Genomic DNA, 21,032 nt, shown 5'->3' on the forward strand with positions numbered 1-21,032 from the left:
ACTTGAGCTATAGGAATCTAAGCATGTTTTCATGCTTTCAGAAATCTTCCTCTTTCTACCACCAGCAGAAGTTATCTACTTGATAAATGGCAGCCAGACTGCTTGTCAAGATAATTTGAAGATTAAATCTTTGTTTAAAAAAAAAAAAAAAATTCCTGCAGCAGCTGTTAAAGTCATGGAGGCACTTTTAGGCTACAAAGATTAAACTGGGTGAAGCACCTGAGGGACTTTATAGGGCTGGGGGAGGGGAGGGAGGACATATGGAAAGGATCCCTGGGGCACTGGGCACTGCAGGACACCCAGGGGTGAATGGCAGGTGGAAGGGGCCAGGGCCGGCTTCTGGGTCCAGGGCCCTGTATGTGGGGCTGTCCTCCCGGAGCCGTGTCACGGAGATGAAGGCCGCAGGTCCCCTCTGCTCAGTGCCAGCTGATCTAGGTCAGTTTGCCTGCAGGTGGAAGACCTAGCAGGATTATGGTGGGAATGACCCGAAGCAGGGCGCGGTGCCACGAGCAAATGCCACTCACCACTGCTCACCCTGCACCAAATAACCTGGAGAATGAGAACATCTAAGTCTGTCCTCAGGATGTCTTGTCTACCCCCAGGGATCTCAAAGTCAAGTGCCTCCCAGAGCCAAGCAGGGAACATAAATGGGTGAAGAGCGCCCAGGTGGGAGCTGTCGCGTGTGCCAAGAGTGTGCCCCGGGGAGCAGACAGCTACTCAGGCAGCTACGGCTAGCCCCGGGCAGGTGTGGGGGAGAGAGGGCCCCAGGGTGATGCTAAAAATCTCCTGACTTGTCAGGAAAAGCTGAAAACCCAGGCTTCTTTGTACAATCCCAGCTTTTAAGTACTGTCAAGAAATGCAAAAATTCAGAGAGCATCACAGGGGCCAAACAAATCACGCCCCAGGACCACATCTGGCCCCCAGATCACAAGCCCACAGCCTCGGGCCTCACGGACTCTGACGGCTCAAACCAAAACGGCCAGTAGGGCGAGGTTTCACCTTGGTTTGCAGAGCCTCGGGGACTCGCTGGGCGTCGGTACCCCGGTCACGCACATCCGTCTACATCACTCCTGGCTCATTCTGAGTTAGCTCAAGGCCCAAAAATGACTAGAAAGCACAGACTGTCTGAAATCCTGAGCACATCAAAGTAGTGCCACGAAACTCCCAACCCCACACAGTACGTGCCTTCCCGCTTGTGGACTTGGGAGGGGTGACTGACCTGGTCTGTGTCCCTGCCTGGCATCCATTCTCCAGGGCGAGCTGTGGCTCCACTGGGAGCAGAGGAGGGCCTGGCGCCTGCCCTGCCCTCAGGAGGAGGGCTCCCTCTGGCCTCTCTCACAATGTGGGGCTGGGGAAGGAAAAGAGTTTCCATGCCAAATACTTTAAACAAATGCAAGTACACCCGGCAGATGGAACAGACAATTCTGGATGCCTGACGCCTACAGATGGCTGGCTTCGGCCGGGTCATCGTGAACAGAACAGCTGCTTCCTCAATCACATCTCCTGCACAGAACACAGGATTCTGTTTTGATGACTTCTATGCAAGATATAGAAATGAGAGGGGGGTTTCCTGCCTTTTATTTCAAAATAGCCTGGGACAAACGAAGACTTCTTGTACCACAACACATTAAAAAAGAGAAAGCTCAATGAAGTGGGTTTTCTTAAATGTCAACCCGCAGAGCAACCTACTTCTCTGCCCACAGGCCTTGATAAAAATGTGACTGGGGAGCCTATCCAGAGGAGCAAGAGATTCCTTCCAAACAGCAGCATGGTCCACGACTACAGATAACACCAGGTGTTGAGAAGAGGGGCTTTGGAACAGATGAACTGGGGTCAGAACCCACGTTCTCAAGGATGTGGCTGGGGCTGGTTACCTAACAACTGTCAGATGTTAGTTGTACCTAACAACTACATAACAACTATGCGACACCGTGCTTGTCGCATAGTAGGTGCTCAGCAGAAGCTAACTCTCTAAGTAAAAAAAATAATAATAATTTCCATGTAATCTTCTTGGCACCAAGGTTCTTCGCGCACACATGCGAGTTCTCGCCACTTCTGGGTGATGAGACAGCAGTGAGCAATTCTGGGTCCAGCCCAACCTGCCATGCTCTCAGCCCTCCAACTGCCTACGGAAGGAAGACACAGGAGACCATTTGGGGAGTGGCTGGCTAGAGGCAAGCACTGTCAAGAGGCAGGCATGCAGTCAAGCCTGGCCTTCCGGGGCTATTCTTTTCCTTTTTAAAGCAAGAGACAAAACCTCTCTGTGTGCATCCTCTTAACCTCAACTTCCTCCTTACCAAGGGCTGCCATCATGCACCTATCCCATGGCTGAATCCAGGCTGCTCTGGCTTTCCCCCTTCTTCACTCTGGCCCAAGGTTCTGAAAACTCTTCCTGATGGCTTATTTCTGCACTTTATCAGTTTTCATTCTGGCTATACAGGCAGTGGGCACTGGCTATGCTGCAGACTGTACCCATTTAAACTCAACACAGACAGGCCCAGCCACTCCCGGGAGCAGGAGTGGGCCAGACTCCTGACAGCACACAGCATGTCATCAGAAACCCCAGAGCAGCCATCCTTGGACCAGGGACAGCCCAGCAGTAAACCACCACACAGCTTTCCTCTGTGCTCAGATCCACCAACATGCAACAAGGTGAAGGAGCTGGTTCTGGCACTGATGCGTTATGACTGGGTCCAGTGAACTGAAAACCCATGTTCTCCAAATATATTTGCCTTCCCACCTCAAAATGACTCTGCCCCTAATTAGCTTCTGAAAAGATTTTTATTTTTTCTAAAGATGTTATTTATTTGAAGGGAGGGGGGATGCGGGACAAAGGGAGAAGGAGCAGCAGGCCTCCCCACTGAATAGGGGCTCGATCTCAGGGTCCTGGGATCATGACCTGAGCCAAAGGCAGACGCCTAACCGACTGTGCCACCCAGGCACCCTGAGACTCTTATTCAGAGAACGTTGGAACCAAGCAGGACAAGAGCTCCTCCACGCTAGTCAACGAGCTGCCTTGGTGTTGCAGCTAAGAGCATTTTAAGGAGGAAGCCACATGACATCAGTGTGCTAAGGGAGCTGGGACTCCTCTTCCTTCCTGAAGCTCCACAGTAGCCACCATTCTGAATGAATAAAGGAGTTCCTTATCTGTGTCTATGGAAAACATGGCCATTTCATCAGAGCAAAAATGTTTCCATCTTAGCGTGGGGTGGGGGCGGGGCAGGGGGAAGAGACGGGTATGTGCCAGGCACAACACAAGTGACGAGGCCACCGCCCAGGTGAGTCAAGGACTGCAGAGAAAGGAGCTGGGATCACAGGCTGGAGAGCGGCAGGGCAGAGCAGGACCCTCAGACAGCACCTGGTCACCTGCAGTCAGGACCTGCGACCTGGGCAGTTTGGGCGGCTTGCCCAGGGGTCATACACAAATCTGGGGGGCAGCTTCTTCTGGACTCATATTCCCTCCATCATGTCACCCGTTTCTCCATCACTTCTGAGTCAGTGAACTCTCTTTCAATTCTGTCTTTGGGCCAGGAAAGTCCAGTGTTCTTTCCTTCACTGGAATGCCTCCTCCATACCTTTGGGTCTCTCCAATCTGGCTTTTCCCACACACGGGGCAACAGTCCAGTGCACGTCCACCCAGTGGAGGTTTCTATGAGGACAGTGGTGGTTTACACCTGTGTTGTGCAACACTGAGCACTTGACATGTGGTTAGTGTGACCGAAGAGCTTTCAATTCCACTTAGTTTTAATTAATTTAAATAACCTGATGATTTTGTCAATTATACCTCAGGAAAGCTGAAAAACATTTAAATAGCTCTACGTGGCTAGTGGCTACCATACTGGACAGAACATACAGCATCCGTATAGAGAAGAATCAACACACGGTTCCCGTAAAGAGCCAGGCAGTAAATATTTTAGCCTCTGTAGACCGTAGGGTCTCTGCTGCCACCACTCAGCTCTGCCGCCGTAGCATGAAGGCAGCCACAGACACTCCAAACACAAGTGGGCATGGCTGTGTGCCAATAAAGTTTTATTTACAAAAGAAGGCAGTGGGCCAGATTTGGCTCACGGGCGGAGTTTGCCAACCTCTGATATAGAACAAAGAACTGGGAGTTCAAATCCTAGGACTACTGCCCACCAGCAGGATGAACTTGAGCATCTTTATCTTGTTAAACCTCAATTTCTTCGTCTATAAGGAGGGGACTGTCACAGCGCCCACTTCTTACAGTGGATGTAAGAATTAAATGAGAAGTCTGTAACGCCCTTAGCACAATGCCCAGAGTGGGCATTCAGAAAGTCCTTGTCGGGTGAATGGTAGCCGGACACATACTGGGTGCTCCGACTTCCAGTCTCCTGTGTTCTTCCCCATTCTGTGAAGATGACACTGCCCGTCCCAGTCTGCAGGGAACTTAAGTAGCCAGTTCCAAGTCAAGTGCAACAGAATGGCAGGACTAGAATCCAGGGCTCCCGTTTCCTGGTTCCGTGCCCTTGTTCTCTCCTCCGTGGAGGCTTTTCTATCTGACTGGGCTCGTGCGTACTAGCCTGCACTGTAAGAGGCTCACTCCTTTGTGAAGGAAACTATTAAGAAAGACAAAGTAGACAATTTCTTGAGGGCTCTAAGCTCTTTTACTGTCCTGGTTCCCGTTTTGTCCACCACTCTGGAGCTCCGGTCACCTCTAGGGACCAGAGACCCCTCACCTTAGGCAGTCAATCACTGGCACACCACAAGACATCCTCCCAGAGTGCTTCCCCCGACTGTGCTGGGTCAGAATGAGGTTCAAGGTGCCGCAGAGCCACATGAAGATCCCTGCTGTCTTCCTTCATAGCACTGCCTCCCCCATGAGTCCTCTGAAACTGAAAAATACTATCCCGGCCCTATGATTGAGCCACAGGGAGACGCTCTCTGCAATTCTTTACAGGGCTGCATGATCCGCATATGAGAAGGCCCAGTTCACCTGTGGCCTGAATGACAGGCCCTTCTTCCTACATTCAGGAGAAAGATGCGCCCCTGACATCTTCTCCCCCCATCTCCTCAGTGGGTATGCCACGGACTTTCCCGAGCATTGGAGAGAGCGCTCAGGATTACTGTCTTCTCCTCCAGGGCCCTAAGACACCACAGACTGTGACCACCATGCTGGTTTAACTGCCCAGTGGTTGGGCCAAAACCCAAGCAGAGGCCAAGTGAGCAACGGGCCCAGCCTGGCCCCCTGGGCCCCAACTCTTTCCTTTGGCTGGAAGTTAAGCCCCGGTGCCCCCAGGGGCACCTAAACCCTGGCCATGCCACTCACCACCACACCACTCAGGAGGGGAACCACCTGGTCTCCCCCAGACCCCACGGATCCCCCAGAAAGTGACAGGAGCAGCCTGCTCAGTCACTCTTTCACAAGCGCAGGGGGAGGGCTGGGCCAGGCATTTTCACGTAGGTTCACAGCCGAGCAGGACACCTGCAGGCCTAGGGAGTTCCTCAGGCATCTGCAAGCCGACACCACGCTGGCCATGCTCTGACCCAGCAGAGTGGTCACTGGGGCCCTGTGCTCCATCCCAGAGCACTAATGCCCTAGAGTCTTTTCTGTAACACTCGGGGACATGCCTGAACCTCACACAAGTTAGAAAACGGATTGGTTTCTAAGGCAAGTCAGAACCCATTCACTTGTGAACCATCGCCCCCTCAGCAGCTGAGGAGTCGGACCCATCAGGCTCGGCTCTTACTCCCAGCATGTGGCTCTTCTGCTCCAGGTCATACTACTCAGCCAGCCAGGCCCGATCTCTCTTCTATTTTTCTTTCTAATATGTGAGAGTGTCTGCTAATCTCCCTGGGAATTAGATGAACAGGGAGGTTTACTGCCAAAATTAACGTTATTTAAAGCTAACTCACTTCTCTTCTCAGGACTGAAAGCTGATGAGCAAAACCCTACAGGTTTTGCCTTGGAAAAGGCACCCCAAAATCCAAGATCGGCCGTTGACCTGCCCATCCTCGTAGGCTCGTTATTTTCCTAAATTCTCCTCCTCTGGGTCTGAGTCACATGCCACATGGTCAACAGGGCCTGGAATCTGGGCTGGCATCTAAGGGTGTGGAGGCCACAGGAGCACTTGGAGCGCCAAGAGTCAGGTGACCCAAGGCAGAACATTCTCACGTGTTTGTGTCAGCAACTCCCCCACCCTGGAGAACACCGGTGAGAACACGCTATGACAGGGCCCAAAGGGCATGGAAGCTCCTTTTTCAATCATACCAACATGGCTACTTTTTTCCATTAAGAGAAAAAAAAAAAGCAAAACAAATAAGGATGTTTTCAACTTATCCAATGCCAAAAGGTTTTGTTCATTTAGATTTCTTTAGTTCTCATGTAGGCACAGGCAAGAAACTCTGGAAGTTCTTGGGAATCCCAAATGTCTCTGCTGAAAGCAAGAGCTCCCGCTAAAAATAAACAAAGACCACGTCCCTCTGGCTGAGGAGATGGCACTTGACGAAAGCTCTATGTTCTAAACAGCCTAGTCTTGTGCCCTCCAAGGAGGTCCCCTAAGGTCAAAAGGACTGGGCCCCTGGGCAGTCTCCCTGGAGATGGCCCCAAGTGAGGACTGCTGGAGAAGACTGCCCCCACCCCCATACACACCCCTTCCCTCCCGCTGCCTCCCCAGGCAGTCACTGGCCAAGAGCTATCCTCTTCAGCCCTCACCCCACCCTGCTTCGACATCCCTCTCAGGGCTCAGTCAGTGGGCTCCCAGTTGTCTGCTCCAATCCACTCTGTGCTGCCACTCCCCGAATGCTGAGCATCCCAAAGTACAAGCATCGACATATGACTCCCCAGCTCCCAGCCTCCTGCTTAAAGACAGGACTCCTTTGATTTGCATCTGCTGCCATCCTGACCTTGACCAGCTTAGCCCAACAAATTCTTCTCATCCAGGCGCCCAGATCTGGGTGGCTATCATCCACTTGCTGTTCCTTTCAAATGCCACAAAGACGGCATCGTGCTTCCACACCTCCTCACTCGCTGCTACCCGACCTGGAACGAGGTTATCTCCTGCTCCCTATCCTTCACCTGTCTCAACAACCCCTGCTCATTCTTCAAGGCTCAGGAAGCCTTTCTACCCTCTTCCCTTTGGCTCAGTGTAAATGACCTTCCTTTGACTCCCACGGGGCTGTGGACTCACCAGTACCCTGTGCACACACATCTCCACCACATTTATGCTTCATCTGGCACGCAGTAGGAACTTAATCAAAACAACAGCTGTCTCTTGGGGCGCCTGGCTGGCTGAGTTACAAGAGCACTCGACTGTTGATCTCAGGGTCGTGAGTTCGAGCCCCACGTTGGGTGTAGAGCTTACTAAAAATAAAAAAAAAATAAAAAACAACTGCCGTCTCATTGTCCATGACACAAGCCTATGAACTCTGCAAAAACAGGAACTCGCTTTACTCATCTCTGAATTCTTCAGGGCCTGACACACATACAGGGCGTTTACTAGATACAGACTGATTGGATTGTGCCTAGGGTACCACCAGCATGGCAGACTGTTCTGCGGTCACCACAGGAACAATGACACATCTGAAGAGGCAGAGAGAGTCAGGAAAATGAGTTCTGAACATCTGCCAAGAACAGAGGCAGCCCAGATGCCTCCCTCACACAGTTCCTCACCCACAAAGCTTCATCATGTCCAAGAGGAGGGTCTGTGTTAAGGCCATCCCACCCCAACCACCCTGGTGGGTCCTCTGCAGAGGGTTCTCCAAAGCTAGCCCCAACCATCTATGCCAATGTCTGAAGGAACGGGGCCTCTGCCCGGAACCAAATAAACAATATCAAACCTTCACCCTCCTGTACCAAGGGGTCTCCCCCAAAGCTGCCCAAAGTCCAGTAGGCAATCTCACATGCCAAGACTGTCCACTCTGAACACCCCACAGGATGCCAGGCTGGGGCTTGCGATGTGTAATGCTCAGAAGACATGTGGGTGGAGACTGTCAGGAATCACTGGCTTGCACCAAGAGAAGCCTAGTAACCACTGAAGAGGGTAAAGGCCGTTCCCTCTGTCAACTGGGTCAAGGGCTTGGTTCAAAAGCTTTAATGAGCTTTAAAGAGCTCTTATTCCTGGAGAGATGGCCGGTCGTGTTCAGGTGGCACAGGGGTCTGGGGGGCCAACTGGAATTGTACCCCAGGGGTCAGTGAGAAGTGGCCAGGCTGGGGGCGAGTGCCCCAGTTGTGACCACATGACATACACCAATGCTGACTGCAGTCGTGAAGGCAGCTTGCGGACTTGAAAGAGGCGGCAAAACCAAATAAAGACATCAGCTGCAAAGAATTTAAAGAGAATCTAAGAAGGAGGTAAATGTGCCTCCCACTCTCTCAGGTCACAGAGGTGCGCCGCCCTGGAGGCTTGCAAAGAACACACTCGCATTCAGAGGTGGGTGAGAGCAGAGCCAAGGCTCTGCGGCCACGCTGTGATGCTTATACGCATTTACTTTTCTATGTTTAAGACCAAAGTCAATCAGTCTCGGTAAACAGAGATTTTGTTTCCAAAGAGAAAGCTTAAAAGATTTCACCAGTCTTAATGCTTATTAAGAGACACACCTGCAAACTAAATTAGAACACATGCTTTCAACCCTCCCCCCACCAAAAAAATCTTAAAGACATCTGAGAGTGGAGAATGCTGGGTGAGGAAAGGCTCTACTTGCCCCACTCTGGCCCACCCAGCCGAGCTAAGCTCTGTGCTTCATCCCGGTGTCACCCACCAGGGCCGTGAGGACAACTGCCCCATCCTTCCCGTGTTCTCCCAACAGCACGTGCCTGCCACAGGCTGCACGAGATGCTTACTGACATTTGTTGGGTTTTAAGGGTCTCCACCCAGGGCCTCACTCAGTGTCCCAAACCCACAGGGTGGGTTGCCCTGCCGGCAAGGCCATCATCCAAATGAGGGAACCCAGGCTGGGAGAGATGGTCACCTTCCCAGGGGCAGACAGTCAGCAAAGGGCACACCTGGGATCTGATCCCAGGCACTGACTCCAGAGTGCAATACTGCCCTTGCCGTAAATGACACAGGCCTGGGTCTCACCTCTGCTTTGCCCAAAGCTCCTCTGTGGTTCTTCCCCAGTTGGAAGGCGGCCTGCCCTGCACCACATGGCATAACTTCTACCCTTCGGGTCCGATGCACATCTCCTACCTTGTGTCCCTCCACACGGCACCACACCCTTCACAGGGGCTTCTCAGACAGGCTCTTATAACCGCGCTCCTTAAAACGCTGGGAGGCAGAGCCAGCAAGATGAGAGATCCGGAGCCCAGAGGGTCACGCAGCAAACCAGTCCAGCAAGAAAGGAGCTGTGTGCTTATCAGAGAGCCTTCACAGCAGGATGGCCCCCAGGACCATATCACGGGGACCCCCGAATCTCCTACCCCCCTCTGCAGCCTCAGAACCACAGACACAAACCCCTACAACCAGGAGACGACTCCCTCTCCTCACCCAGAGCATGGAGGTGGCCGGCTACAGAGGACGCAGTCCTCCCACCTCTGAACATGCAGAAAGGCTGCTCCCAGCCAGCAGATGGAACCTCCCTCCGCTCCCAGGCCCCTAGCCAACATGAATGCCAGAGCGAGGGGAATTCCAGGCGCAGCCGAGGCCTCTCCCAGCTGGGCCTTGTCCGTCAAGGCACTTCAAGCAGGGGGCAGCTGGGAGGAGGGTGGCCACCCCTAGGTGGAGGACGGGCAAGCAGGAGCACCCTCTATCCAGGACACTACTGGAGCTGCTGGATGCATATTGGACCTGGCCAGGCCCTGCTGTCCAGGAGCCCATGGGCCTACCTGGCAGGCTCCACAGCACAGCCACCCAAGCCCCTCCTAGAAGCAGCAGCGAGGTGCCCGGGGAGTAATGGCCAGAGAACACCTCCTGGACCACAGACCCTGCTTACTGCAGGAACTGTATCACCTTCCCACTGAGACAGCACTGGATGAAGAACGAGCATGGCATGGTGGAAAGAACATAGGACTGAAGCCAGCCAGGAGCTGAAATCCCACTGTCCTCTCTCCTCCGGGCGAGTAATTGCTCTGAGTGGTAGTGTTTCCAGCAATGGACAGAGCAAGTCCCTCAGCCATCTATCCTGCACTGAGGATTAAATGAACTAATGAAGTCAAGTGCCCAGCCCCACTCGGGACGCTCAGCAGGTGCCCAATCAATGCCTGGGAAATGAATGCCTGCAGAAAATACCCACCTCCTCGCCCCTGCCTCATTAGGCCCCAGCCCAACTCCCAGAGCAGAGGAGAAAGTGCCCTGATTTGTCACCACCACCAAGGCACAGAAGAGCAGGTGGACAAGCCTTGGCCAAAGCAACCTAAACCCTCTTCATCAGGCTCAAGGTTTCAGTACTTTCCATCAGGACTGTTTCCCGTACTTGGGGCTCAGTGAGCCTGCACTCAGCAGCCTAATGGATCCCTGCTGAGCAGCATCAGGAGAGAGGGTGAGAAACACGGACTTATGAAGTAGACCTAGGGCAACGGATGGCACGTTTCACTGGCTGAAGGGCTCTGAACAATGACTCTGCTTAACTGCTGGCCTGAGCTGCATACGGCACACGGTCCTGCAAGCAAGACTGCGTCTCAGAGTCTCTCTGCAGAGAACAGGATGCTGGAGCAAGGGACTCAGATGACAAAGGTGCTGGTTCCTCTGGGTGTCCACTGTGTGACCCTGGCAAAGTCACGGTACTTCTGGGGTGGTGGTGGTGGGCGGGGGGGGGGGGGGGGGGGGGGGGGGGGAGTTGGATTTCTCCTCCATCAGATAACACAAGCAGGCCACAGAGCTCATGCTCTCTACGGCCCCCGGACACTCTAAACATAATTCTATGACACCTCATCCCAAGCACGCCGGCAAGAGGACAGGTTCTGAGCAGTTGGGTACAACCAGGTGGCTAGAGGGACGGCTGGGTGGCTCAGTGGTTGAGTGCCTGCCTTCGGCTCAGGTCGTGATCCGGGGGCCCAGGATCGAGTCCCACATTGGTTTCCCCGCAGGGAGCCTGCTTCTCCCTCTGCCTGTGTCTCTGCCCCTCTCTGTGTCTCTCATGAATAAATAAGTGAAATCTTTAAAAAAAAAAAAACAAAAAAAAAAACAGGTGACTAGACACTGTGACAGTTGCTGTAGACTGAGGAGAAAAGGAATAACTGCTGAGAATCACCAAGACATGGCCAGGACCCAGACTGCACCTTCCCTCCCCTGAACCCCAGAGGATCACCATGTGCCAAACCTGCAGAAGGAACAAGAAGCTGAAAAGATCAGAGAGATGGTGGGGAGGCAGGGCCCCCCTCCCCCATATTAGAACTACCCTGAGGCAACAAGCTGAATAAAACCGGCACTCTCTGTTCCAGAAAGGTGGTGGCTCGGAGGGGTTGTACCAAATCCTGTGCAGGAAGGCACACCCAAGACCTGGCCCAGCAGAAAGAGGAACCACCTGGATGATGTCTACAGCAGGCACTTCGCCCAGAGGTGGGTACCTTTCAGATTCTCCTTCACCGAGACATGGCAACAACGGAAAATCCCAGTAGGTTTATTCCAATCCTGAAGAGGAAGGTCCGTGAGGGAAAAGAGGTATGCATGGGGTCTATTCCAGCCCTCATTCCTCCGTCCTGGATGCACAACAGGATCAACTCAGAAGCTTTAAAAATACCAATGCTGCGTCCTACCCCTTCTCTCCAAGATTCTGATGTAACTGGTCCGGGATGCAGCCTGGGCATCAGGCTTTTTTTCTTTTAAATCTCTCCAGGTGATTATAATGTGCAGCCAAGGTTCAGAATAACTGCTCTGGAGTCTCAAATCTCGGCACAGAGGGCCCAGCTATCTCCCACAAACTCTTTAGGAGCAGAAAGGGCAGGAGATCCACCAGGCAGGCCTTGCTGGACATAAACACCACCCACTCCACCTCCACCCCCAAACCAGGATCAACCTTCGAAGGGCCATCAGTCTGAGACAGAATGCAGGGCCTCTGCCCAGCCCGAGCTAGGGCATACCAAATTCCCACACACTGGAGTCTGTACAATTGAGTTTAGTTATTTGATTACTTTGGGCATGTAAACAAAACGTGTTATTACACAAACCTGGGGTGGCAAACACCACAAAATGATTTACTTTGAGGGATCCGAATTACAAAAGCAAAAAAAAACAAAACAAAAACAAAAACCAAAAAACCAAAAAACCCAACCACACTGGAAACCCTTTTAACAATCTCTTTGAATGGAAAATGGAATCTGAATAAATGGGGATGCTTCTTCTGGGCTGCCAGATTTATTTCCCATTTCCCCTAGAAGGTCACCAAGAATAACTGTATTTTCTTGTGAGTCTGTCTTCTGTAAGGATGAAGCAAAACTTCTCAGTCTTCAGAACTCAGGCACTGTCTTTGGTCCTATGGTAGACCTAGAATCCAACCCTCCTTTATTTATTTATTTATTTATTTTTTTAAAGATCTTATTTATTTATTCATGAGAGACACAGAGAGACAGGCAGAGACACAGGCAGAGAGAGAAGCAGGCTCCATGCAGGGAGCCCAAGGAGGGACTAGATCCCAGGTCCCAGGACCACGCCCTGGGTCAAAGGCAGGCGCTAAACAGCTGAGCCATCCAGGGATCCCCCGAGCCCTCCTTTAAAAAAAAAAAAAAAAAAAAAAAAAAGTTTTTTTAAAGCTGTAGGAAAAGGAGGAGGGAGGGAAAGAGGTAGTCAAAATTTCTAAGTTTCCCTGTGGTGTTAACAAGACTAAACAAAATTTATGCTTTGAGATTAAACAGAACTTAGTGCCTCTATCTTTCGAACACACCAACCCATAGCCTGCGTGTGCAAAACAACCAGGCTCTGAAGTGAGAGAGAGTAGGATAGAACTACCAGCCTCCAGGCCTAGCAGCTGTGTGGCCTGAGGCCAGTTACTTGGCCTCTCCGAGACTCAATTTCTTTCTTTAGCTGTAACTGCAGGAATGCTTTGAAAATTAGAGAGCGTATGCAAAGCCCCTGGCCCAGGGTGGGCCTTCAATAACCAGTGGGCACTGCTATTATTCTTTGAACAATCCACACCTATTTGGGCTGAAGCCTGCTGCGCCCAACTTTTCATGGTCCTGAATCTTGGGAACTAGGGAACCACATTATACCAGTGCAGGAGGAGAATCTGTTTCTTTGTTTCACAAGCGAAGGAAAAGAGCAAGTGCAGTCAGGAGTTGGCCTGCCCCTGCATTCTGGGGTCAAATGGGCTGTTTAGCAACATGATTTGCTTTTACCTCCTGAGAGCGGCCCCATGGAAAAAGTCCCTCCAGGGACTACAGATGCCTAAGGAGCACTGTTGTTTCCGAGATCTTCCTGCGCTGTCTGGCCAAATGGCCCCCACCCCGCCCCCCTGCAAAAGACAGCTTCCCCTGCAGCCCCCACAGCAGGAGAGGGGCAGGACCGTTAACGAAGCGGGGGTGCCTGTCACACTTCTCCATAACCCCTGACGTGATGTGAAATTCTACAAGGTAGACCCTTTGAAATGCAAAATCTTCCAGAGTCCTTCAAATGTGTTTTTATTTTCTCGGGTTCCTAAGGCTGCTTTCAGACCCACCCATCAGCATTTCCCCTCTCAATCACCCACATTTAACAAAAAAAAAAAAAAAAGAAGAAGAAGGAGAAGAAAAGGAGGAGGAGGAGGAGGAGGAGGTGGCTGAAGCAAAGACGTCTCTGTTTTTTGAAAAAGCTCAAGTATCTCCAGTTGATGCAAGGAAGAGAAAAAAAAAAAAAAAATCTTGTCCTCAGCTCCAGCCTCCTTACATCCCTCCTCCAAGACACCCCAAAGCCAAGTTTCCCCTGCAAGATTTCCTCCGGTCCTGATCAGCCCAGCACTGACTCTGCCGCTGCTTAGGATCTCAGAGGGCTTTCCTAAATCAAGAATCCGGGTGCCCTCCGACCCGAGTTCAGGAAGGTTAGACAGGCACCACCAAAACCACAACCCGCAATTTTCGAAGCCCAAGCCTTGATCCAAAACTGTGTGCACAGGAGGTTTGGATTAAACATCAAAGAAGAAATTACCTTAAAACAAAGTTGTTTGGCAAAGAAAATTACTTCACCATAAGAAGAACCCTAGGGAACGGTAAATTGCTTTTGAATATAGACTTTTCAGTGGCGCGATCATTAATCATGTTAATGTAAACTGCGCTAAAACAAAAATTTTCTAAGCAAGTCTCCGGGCACATCAGCGTATCTAAGCCTGTGGGTTTGTTTCCAAAGCTCACATCCCAGCACGCAATGAAACTGCTGTTAATGGGGTCAGCTATTACAGTGCAGTCCCCGACCCTGGGCCATAATAAAGGTGACTCAGCCATGTAGAAAGAACCCTCGTAAAGTTAGGCAGGAAACAAACACAGAAATTAATCAGAGAAGGAGAGTCAATGATTTTGGAAAGTGTATTCACCGGGCAAGTTTAAACAGCAACTCTCCCTGGATGATCAGACATTTCAGAAAGGAGTTGAGGGAGGCCAGTCAACATTCCTTGCAGCACGCAAGTCCCTCAGCCAGGCCCTGTTTTGTAGGGTGGAGGACAGGGCAGCAGCTGGACAAGGCGAGGAGGAGCGTGGAGCCCAGCAGAGTTAAGCTGCGCTGAGCCCAGCCAGACCCGGCCATGTGCTTCATGTTGGCAACAAACCGGTTCTTTCAAGAGAGGAAGAGTCTGACAAAAAGGACAGCTGCAGTAAAGCAAGAAGCTAGGGGTAGGGGTGGGGTGGGGGAGGTGGAGACTTAAAAAAGCCCCAAGTTTAGGATTCTCCCCTCACAATAAAAAAAAAAAAAAGAAAGAAAGAAAAGAAATCACCTTCAGGGTTTGCAAGAGCTAGTTAATCTATTAACGTGTCCCCCTTGCTGGATCAATTAAAGAGAGAGCCCCTCCACATCTGGTTTCCATCTAAAACCGAAACTTGTATTATCAGCATATTACATAACAAATTACGCCTGCAGGTCTCTTTTATTACACATCAGAGAGGTGTGCGTGGTGGTGGTAATGATGGCAGTTGTGCTGGTCTGAGTATTTGCTTATTTCAGGCTTTTTTAAGGGCAAGAACAAAAAGTTTCCATAGGGTGTGCAGTTCAGGAAAGTCACACTTGCCCAGATAAAACATCAACTCAACAGTCCGCCAGTGGGTCCTGCACTCAGTCTTCAGGGCCCCCTGCAAGAAGCAGGGGCGGAGAAAGGCGTACTGCTTAAGAGCACTGCAAAGGTACACCTCCAGGCTGCTCCGAGGCGTCCTCTGCTGCCAGCTCCCAGGGTGTACAAGACTCTCTCCTCTCCAGTCTCCTGCAGGGGAAGAGAGCGGCAGGCTGGCCCTAACGGAGCTTCCAGCATGGGTCAGGCGTCTGCCCCGGAACCCGCTTAAAGGACACCCAGCCCATCAGGCTTCCACAGAGCCAGGGGAGAGCAAAGTAACCAACAGGGGGAACCGAGAAAGATGAAAGATGTGGAGAGAAAGAGCCTAAGAAATAACAACAGGGCTTCCCATAAAATGTCAATGAAGCAGAGCCGCTATGATGACAAGAAGGCATCTTCAAGCTCTTCCTAAAGGAACTTCATGAACTTCCAACACGCTACTACGTGCGCGACATACCCTAAATTGAAAACAGAAGGGAGAAACTGACTACAAACATTATCAATCACAATTGTGGAAGGCTCTACTTGTCCTGCCAGCCTTAGGAATTCAAGTCCACTTCTGCAACAACCAGTACTGCCAGCTTTTATTTAAAACTTGTCTTCAATGTTAAAATAATTGCACATCAAGATCACCTCCCGGGGTGGGGTGGTGGGGAGCGGGGGAGGGGGGGGGAATAGTGAGTCCCTGGCCAAAATGATTTGAACTGGTCTTAAAACCGCCTCCTTCTCTGGAGGGGCATGGGGGTGGGGGGTGGGGTGGGAACAGACCTGTCCCAAGCCTCTCCTTCCTTTTCTAGATCCTAGGAGCTAGAGCAGCATGCTCCTCCCTTTTGCAGGATGGCTGGCAGCATCCAGATCCTAGCCAAGTGCAGACACCGGGTCAAGGGCCACCAACCAGTCCTGAGCTCAAAAAAAAAAAAAAAAAAAAAAAGTCAAACCTTCTCAGACTAACACAGGCCTATCAATGGGGACAAATAGCTGTTTTCTGTTTATCTAGCTGTCCACAGCCTGGGGGTGGGAACGACGACAACACCCGACAACACCCAAACCCCACAGATCCGCCACTCAGTATCAAAACTGTAACTGAGACCAGTTACTGCTAAGTGGATAAATTAAAATGAAACTAAAAGTCTGGCCAGATCGGCAACAGGGAGTCTCACGGGGTCTACTAACTCCATTCCTCCCCCCAAGCGCTCCCGCCAGGGTGACATCCTTCGACCGAGCCCAGGGCCTGGAGCGGGCGGGATCCCCTCCCAGCCTGCGGGAAGCGCGGGGAACCCACATGCTGGTGTGTCATTTGGAGGCGGGCGAATGCGGAGGCGAGCGGCGCAAGACGCTCGCCGGCTTCCCAGGCCAATAAACAATGCCATTCCGGCTCCTGCTCCTGCAGCAGTCGATAGGAACAGCCCCTCGTCTCCGCCATCCAACAATTCAACAAACATTTGTTCCTGTTGAACCACCGTCGGCCCGGCCCCATCTGCGCCCGCCGCGGCAAGGCGAGGCGGCGGCAAGGCGAGGCGGCGGCGGCGGCGGCCGGGCCCTGCCCCGGGGTCGGGGGCCCGGGGTGCAGCACCCCCGAGGGGCCGCCCGCCCGCCCGCCCGCCGCCGCCGCCGGGTCCGCGGGCTGCAGCGCACCGAAGGCTCGGAGTGTGGCCTATAGGAGGCGGAATCCCATTCATCAAACGCCGCAAAGCGCTGTTCTTTGTTCACCATCGGACCAAGTACAGTGCGTGCGAACGAGCCCGGCGGCCGGACGCGGGCAGCCCGGCCCCGGGGGGCTCCCGGGGCGACCGGCCCGAGCAGCAGAGCGCGCCCCGCCGCCGCCTCGCCGCCCCCTCGCCGCCCCGGCCCGCGCCGCCAGCGTGGTCCCCCGGGACGCCCCGGGGAGCAACTCCGGGGAGCAACTCCGGGGGTCCTGCCCGCGCCTCGCCCCGCGCGCCCCGGCCCCGCCAGCAGGCACTCCCGGCGGGAAAGGAAGGGGAGGCGAGCAGCGCCCGTGCAGCGCGGCCCTGCTCGCCATGTGCGAAGCCGCGCCGGCGCCCCCCGCTCCGCCCGCCCCGCACCCCGCACCCCGCCCCCGCGGCCGCCCCGCCGGCCGCCCCCGCCCCGGGCCAGGCGCCCCCCCCCCCCACCCCGCCCCGGCCCGTCCAGGAGCCGCGGGGCCCGCCGCCGCGCGCCCGCATCCCGGGGGTGCCGGACGCAAACTTCCGCGAACAAAAGAGTTGTCTGCAAACGGTGCGGGAACTTCGGGGCGCCGGGGTCCCCGGGTCCCGGCGCGGGGGAGCGCGGAGCCCGCGGAGGCAGGACCGCGCCCCGCCGCGCCCCCGGCTGCGCTGACAAGTCTCGCGCCCGCCCCGGGCCGACGCTCAGCGCCCCGAGAAGCCGCCCGACCCCACGCGAAACCAGGCAGGGGGGAAGAAAAGAAAAGAAAAGAAAAGAAAAAAAAAAAAAGGAAAGCGGCGACACTTCCAAGTAACAAAATGAGCATCCTGGCACGCAGGGCCAGCACGGCCGCCGGGGTCCCGCGCGCCGCCCGGTCGCTTACTGTGCGCGGCGGGGTCGCCTGGGGTCCGCGCTGCCGCCGCCGCCGCCGCCGCCACCGCCGCCGCCACCGCCACGGCCGCCGCGCACGCTCTCCCGCCGGCGCCGAGCGCTTTGTACCGAGCGGCTCCCCGGGAGGAGGAAATCGACTTGTCACTTCCTGAACTGTTCGCAACTCGTCCCTTTCACCGGCCCCGGCCGGGCCGCCCGCGCCCGCCGCGCCCGCCGCCGCCGTGGGGCCGGCCGCCCGCAAGGCGTGTGTCCGGGTCGGGCGCTCCGCCGGCGGCGTGGCGGGGCCCGGGCGGCCGCGGGGCTGGCGGCGGCGGCGGCGTGCAGGGGCCGGGCGTGCAGGGGCCGGGCGTGCAGGGGCCGGGCGTGCAGGGCCGGCGTGCAGGGGCCGGGCGGCGGCGGCGGCGGCGGCGGGCGCGGGTGCAGTGCGCGCAGCCGCCGGTGGGCGGGGAGTGGGGGGGTCGCGGCGCGCCGCCGGCGGGGCTGGAGGCCGTCCTGCGAGCCGAGTCGAGCCGAGCCGAGCCGCGCCGCGCCGCGCCGCCCGCCCGCCGCCCGCCGAGCCCGCGCCTGCGAGGCCCCGGGACGCGGGAAGGGCACGCGGGAAGGGGCCCCGGGCCGGCCGGGCCGCGCCGCGCCGCACCGCCCGGGCCCGGAGCCAGGGGTCCCGCGGCCGCCCCCGCCCCCGCCCCCGCCCCCCGCAGGAGCCGGGGCACAAAACCCCGGGCCGGGCCGGGCCGCGTGGACTTCGGACGCCCAGCTTCCGGGTTGTGGGGTTTTGAGGTTTGTCGGCGGCGTGCCGGGCGGCAGCGAGGGGGGCTGTGCGAGCCTTGTCACACTTTGGGAAAATAAAGCGCTAGTTTCCCAACTAGAGGCGCTGGTCGAAATAAAGGAATGTGTACTTCAGAAGCCACATGCAAAATATATGCAACTGGTGAAGGAAGGATTTGTGGTTGCTAAGCAGACGCAGAGCATGTTTCGTTCTGTAACTTAGGATGTTGACTTAAGTTCAGGAATGTAACCCTGATAGAATAAGCAGAGTATTTTCATTGTACTGCTCACCTGGGGGAGGGGGATTGTTTCCCTTGTGAAGCGAAGCCCTAGATTTCCCATCACTCCGTCCTACCAGTGTATGTTATTTTATAGACCTTGTATCCAAAGAGATTTTTAAAGAGAAGGTTTTTTTCTTTTCTTTTTTTTTTTTTTTAAAGAACTCCCCTATGCCTGTTTTGTGTTCTCCTTTGCCAAAAAAACAAAACACCTCATTACTTTACATGGATTGTGTCTGCGCCATTTGAATGGGTCTATTCATAAATCAGGAAACTTTTTCTGTTGCTTCTAGGAACATTTAATTGGTTTTAATCCAATGTTTCAATCCCAGTATCAAACATAAATGGACAATTAACTTCTTGAGCTTGTATGCACTTGGGAAACTATTATATTTCATGGCTGTTGCTGAAATATTTCAGTTTCTCATCACACTGGACCCATTCTTTTTCAGAAAACCATGAGCTAACATCTCCTTTCACACCAGCTACGGCTCACTCTAGTGATTTCTTCTGCAAGATTACAATGAACAACAATCAGGAGAAGGATGGGTGTCTATTCATTCAAGTAGATGATGTGGGATGTAACCAATTTGTCCTACAAAAACCAAAATGAGCTAATAAGCAGAATGCAAAGATACTGATATCCTTTTCCATAAACATTGCTTTAAAAGAATTTATCAAGGGCCAATTCTGAAAGGAACGAGAACCAAGCAAGGCTCCCTAAGTTAAACAAAGAAAGGCACAAGGGATAATTTGAGAATGCTCCTCCTATACCTTCCCTAATGCCATCTTATCACAGTGTCACCTCAGCCTTTGAGAGCTTTAAGAATAAAGTTTAATTTACTTTTTATTAGGAAGCCTAGAGTGACTCCTGCTGGCAAACATTCAGCTTATTCCTACAATTACTAGTTCATCGGGTCAAGGGAGAAAACAAAATGGGCGGGGGGGGGGGGGGGGGGGGGGGCCACATCCAGAGCCTGGAGACAATTATCGCAATCATGATTCTTGTTGCTTTCAGGATGATTTTAGTCTCACAAAATTCCAAGGATTGTGGTTATGGCAAGCTCTTTGCTGCAACGCCTCCTTTCCAACCTAAAGCAGCCTGTTTTTCTGGTTCTGAGGCTTTCTTGCAAGTGCACAGAACTAAAATACCTGCTTAAGGAGCTGTGCTACTAACCAATGAATGGCTATTTCTCATGGACTTAATTTGAATCTCCAAAAGCTAAAAGATATATACATTAAGCCCTGTGTCAATTAACCTTCCATACTAAGTGGTTCTTCCCACATTATGCAGTAAGCCCTGTATATCCTAAACACCCCCACTTTTGGGGGCTATACTACATAGTCATTATTTTTTAAAAAAAGTCCTACCTGAAAGGTGGTATATTAGAGCTTTGCTCAAGTCAGAAGAGTAAATACAAGCTCAGTCGCATTCTGGATGTAAAGCAATGTAAGCTGCAATCGGGGGGTGGGGGGCTAAGCTGTCTACCTTTGTTCAATCCTTAAAGGTCAAAACCAAATTAAAAACAGATTTAGAGTACAACCAGGCAACTAAACACAAATTCATAAGCCAATTTAGGAATAAATACATAAATAATCCAAAAATGATCACTTGTAACTTTTCCATTATCACTGACCAACAACACTAACTTGGGTAAACACAAACACCTGGGAAATATAAAATGTAGGGGTTGCATACAGTCTCACTCTGAGACCAATATATGAAACCAGAGATAAAGCACTGTAATACTGGCTCTCCTGGCCCGGCTCAAAGCAGAAACACCAAATGGAGGAATGCCTGTGCGTATGGCACGAATCCCATCCACTCAAAACTGCCTAGGAGAATTTAAACTGAGTATCGCTCTATTCTAAAGAGTTCCCCTATTCCAAGCCTAAAGCTCTTAAGCAATAGGAGACAATAAGGGTGTATTTTATTAAGAAAGGGTGTAACCAACTATAACTTGTATCAACAAGCTAATCAAGTATTCACCTAAGCACATTTATGCAGAGGAGGGTAAAGGTTGGGTTTTGATATGTAGTAATGAGTGTCCTAGGTAGTTAGTGGGTGTTTTATTTTTGTGCCTTTAGAATCAAATTAATGTGATATTCAAGCAACAAGGAGCTAAGCTTTGAAGTCTAAGCAAGTACAGTCAATGTTGTTCAGTTTTACCCATCAAATCTATGTGTGCCTATGGCTGTAAAAAAGAGCTCCCCACTAAAAAAAGGATAAACTAGTTTATCTTTGAGAATAATATAGTATTCTTTTTAGAATGAAGTGAGTGAAACAAACATCAAACTTGTTATACATCGCACCCAACA

General features: G+C 52.7%; 1 protein-coding gene across 4 annotated transcripts in view; it reads right to left on the reverse strand.

The window, feature by feature from the left end:
- Positions 1 to 21,032, reverse strand: part of EEF1AKMT2 (EEF1A lysine methyltransferase 2) — a 72,982-nt gene that overhangs the window by 17,497 nt on the left and 34,453 nt on the right. The window contains exons 7-8 of one of the 4 annotated variants that reach the window (XR_007406883.1): positions 15,886 to 16,017; positions 14,907 to 15,267 (exon numbers count right to left, since the gene is read on the reverse strand). The exons of 1 other annotated variant lie outside the window; for it this stretch is intronic. The gene's annotated coding sequence lies outside the window, so the exon portion shown is untranslated. Of the gene's footprint in view, positions 1 to 14,906; positions 15,268 to 15,885; positions 16,018 to 19,030; positions 19,309 to 21,032 lie in introns of those variants that run through there. 2 more of the 4 variants (XR_007406884.1, XR_007406882.1) reach the window with 2 other exon arrangements.

This window comes from Canis lupus, chromosome 28, assembly GCF_003254725.2.
Source record: "Canis lupus dingo isolate Sandy chromosome 28, ASM325472v2, whole genome shotgun sequence".
NCBI lineage: Eukaryota > Metazoa > Chordata > Mammalia > Carnivora > Canidae > Canis > Canis lupus.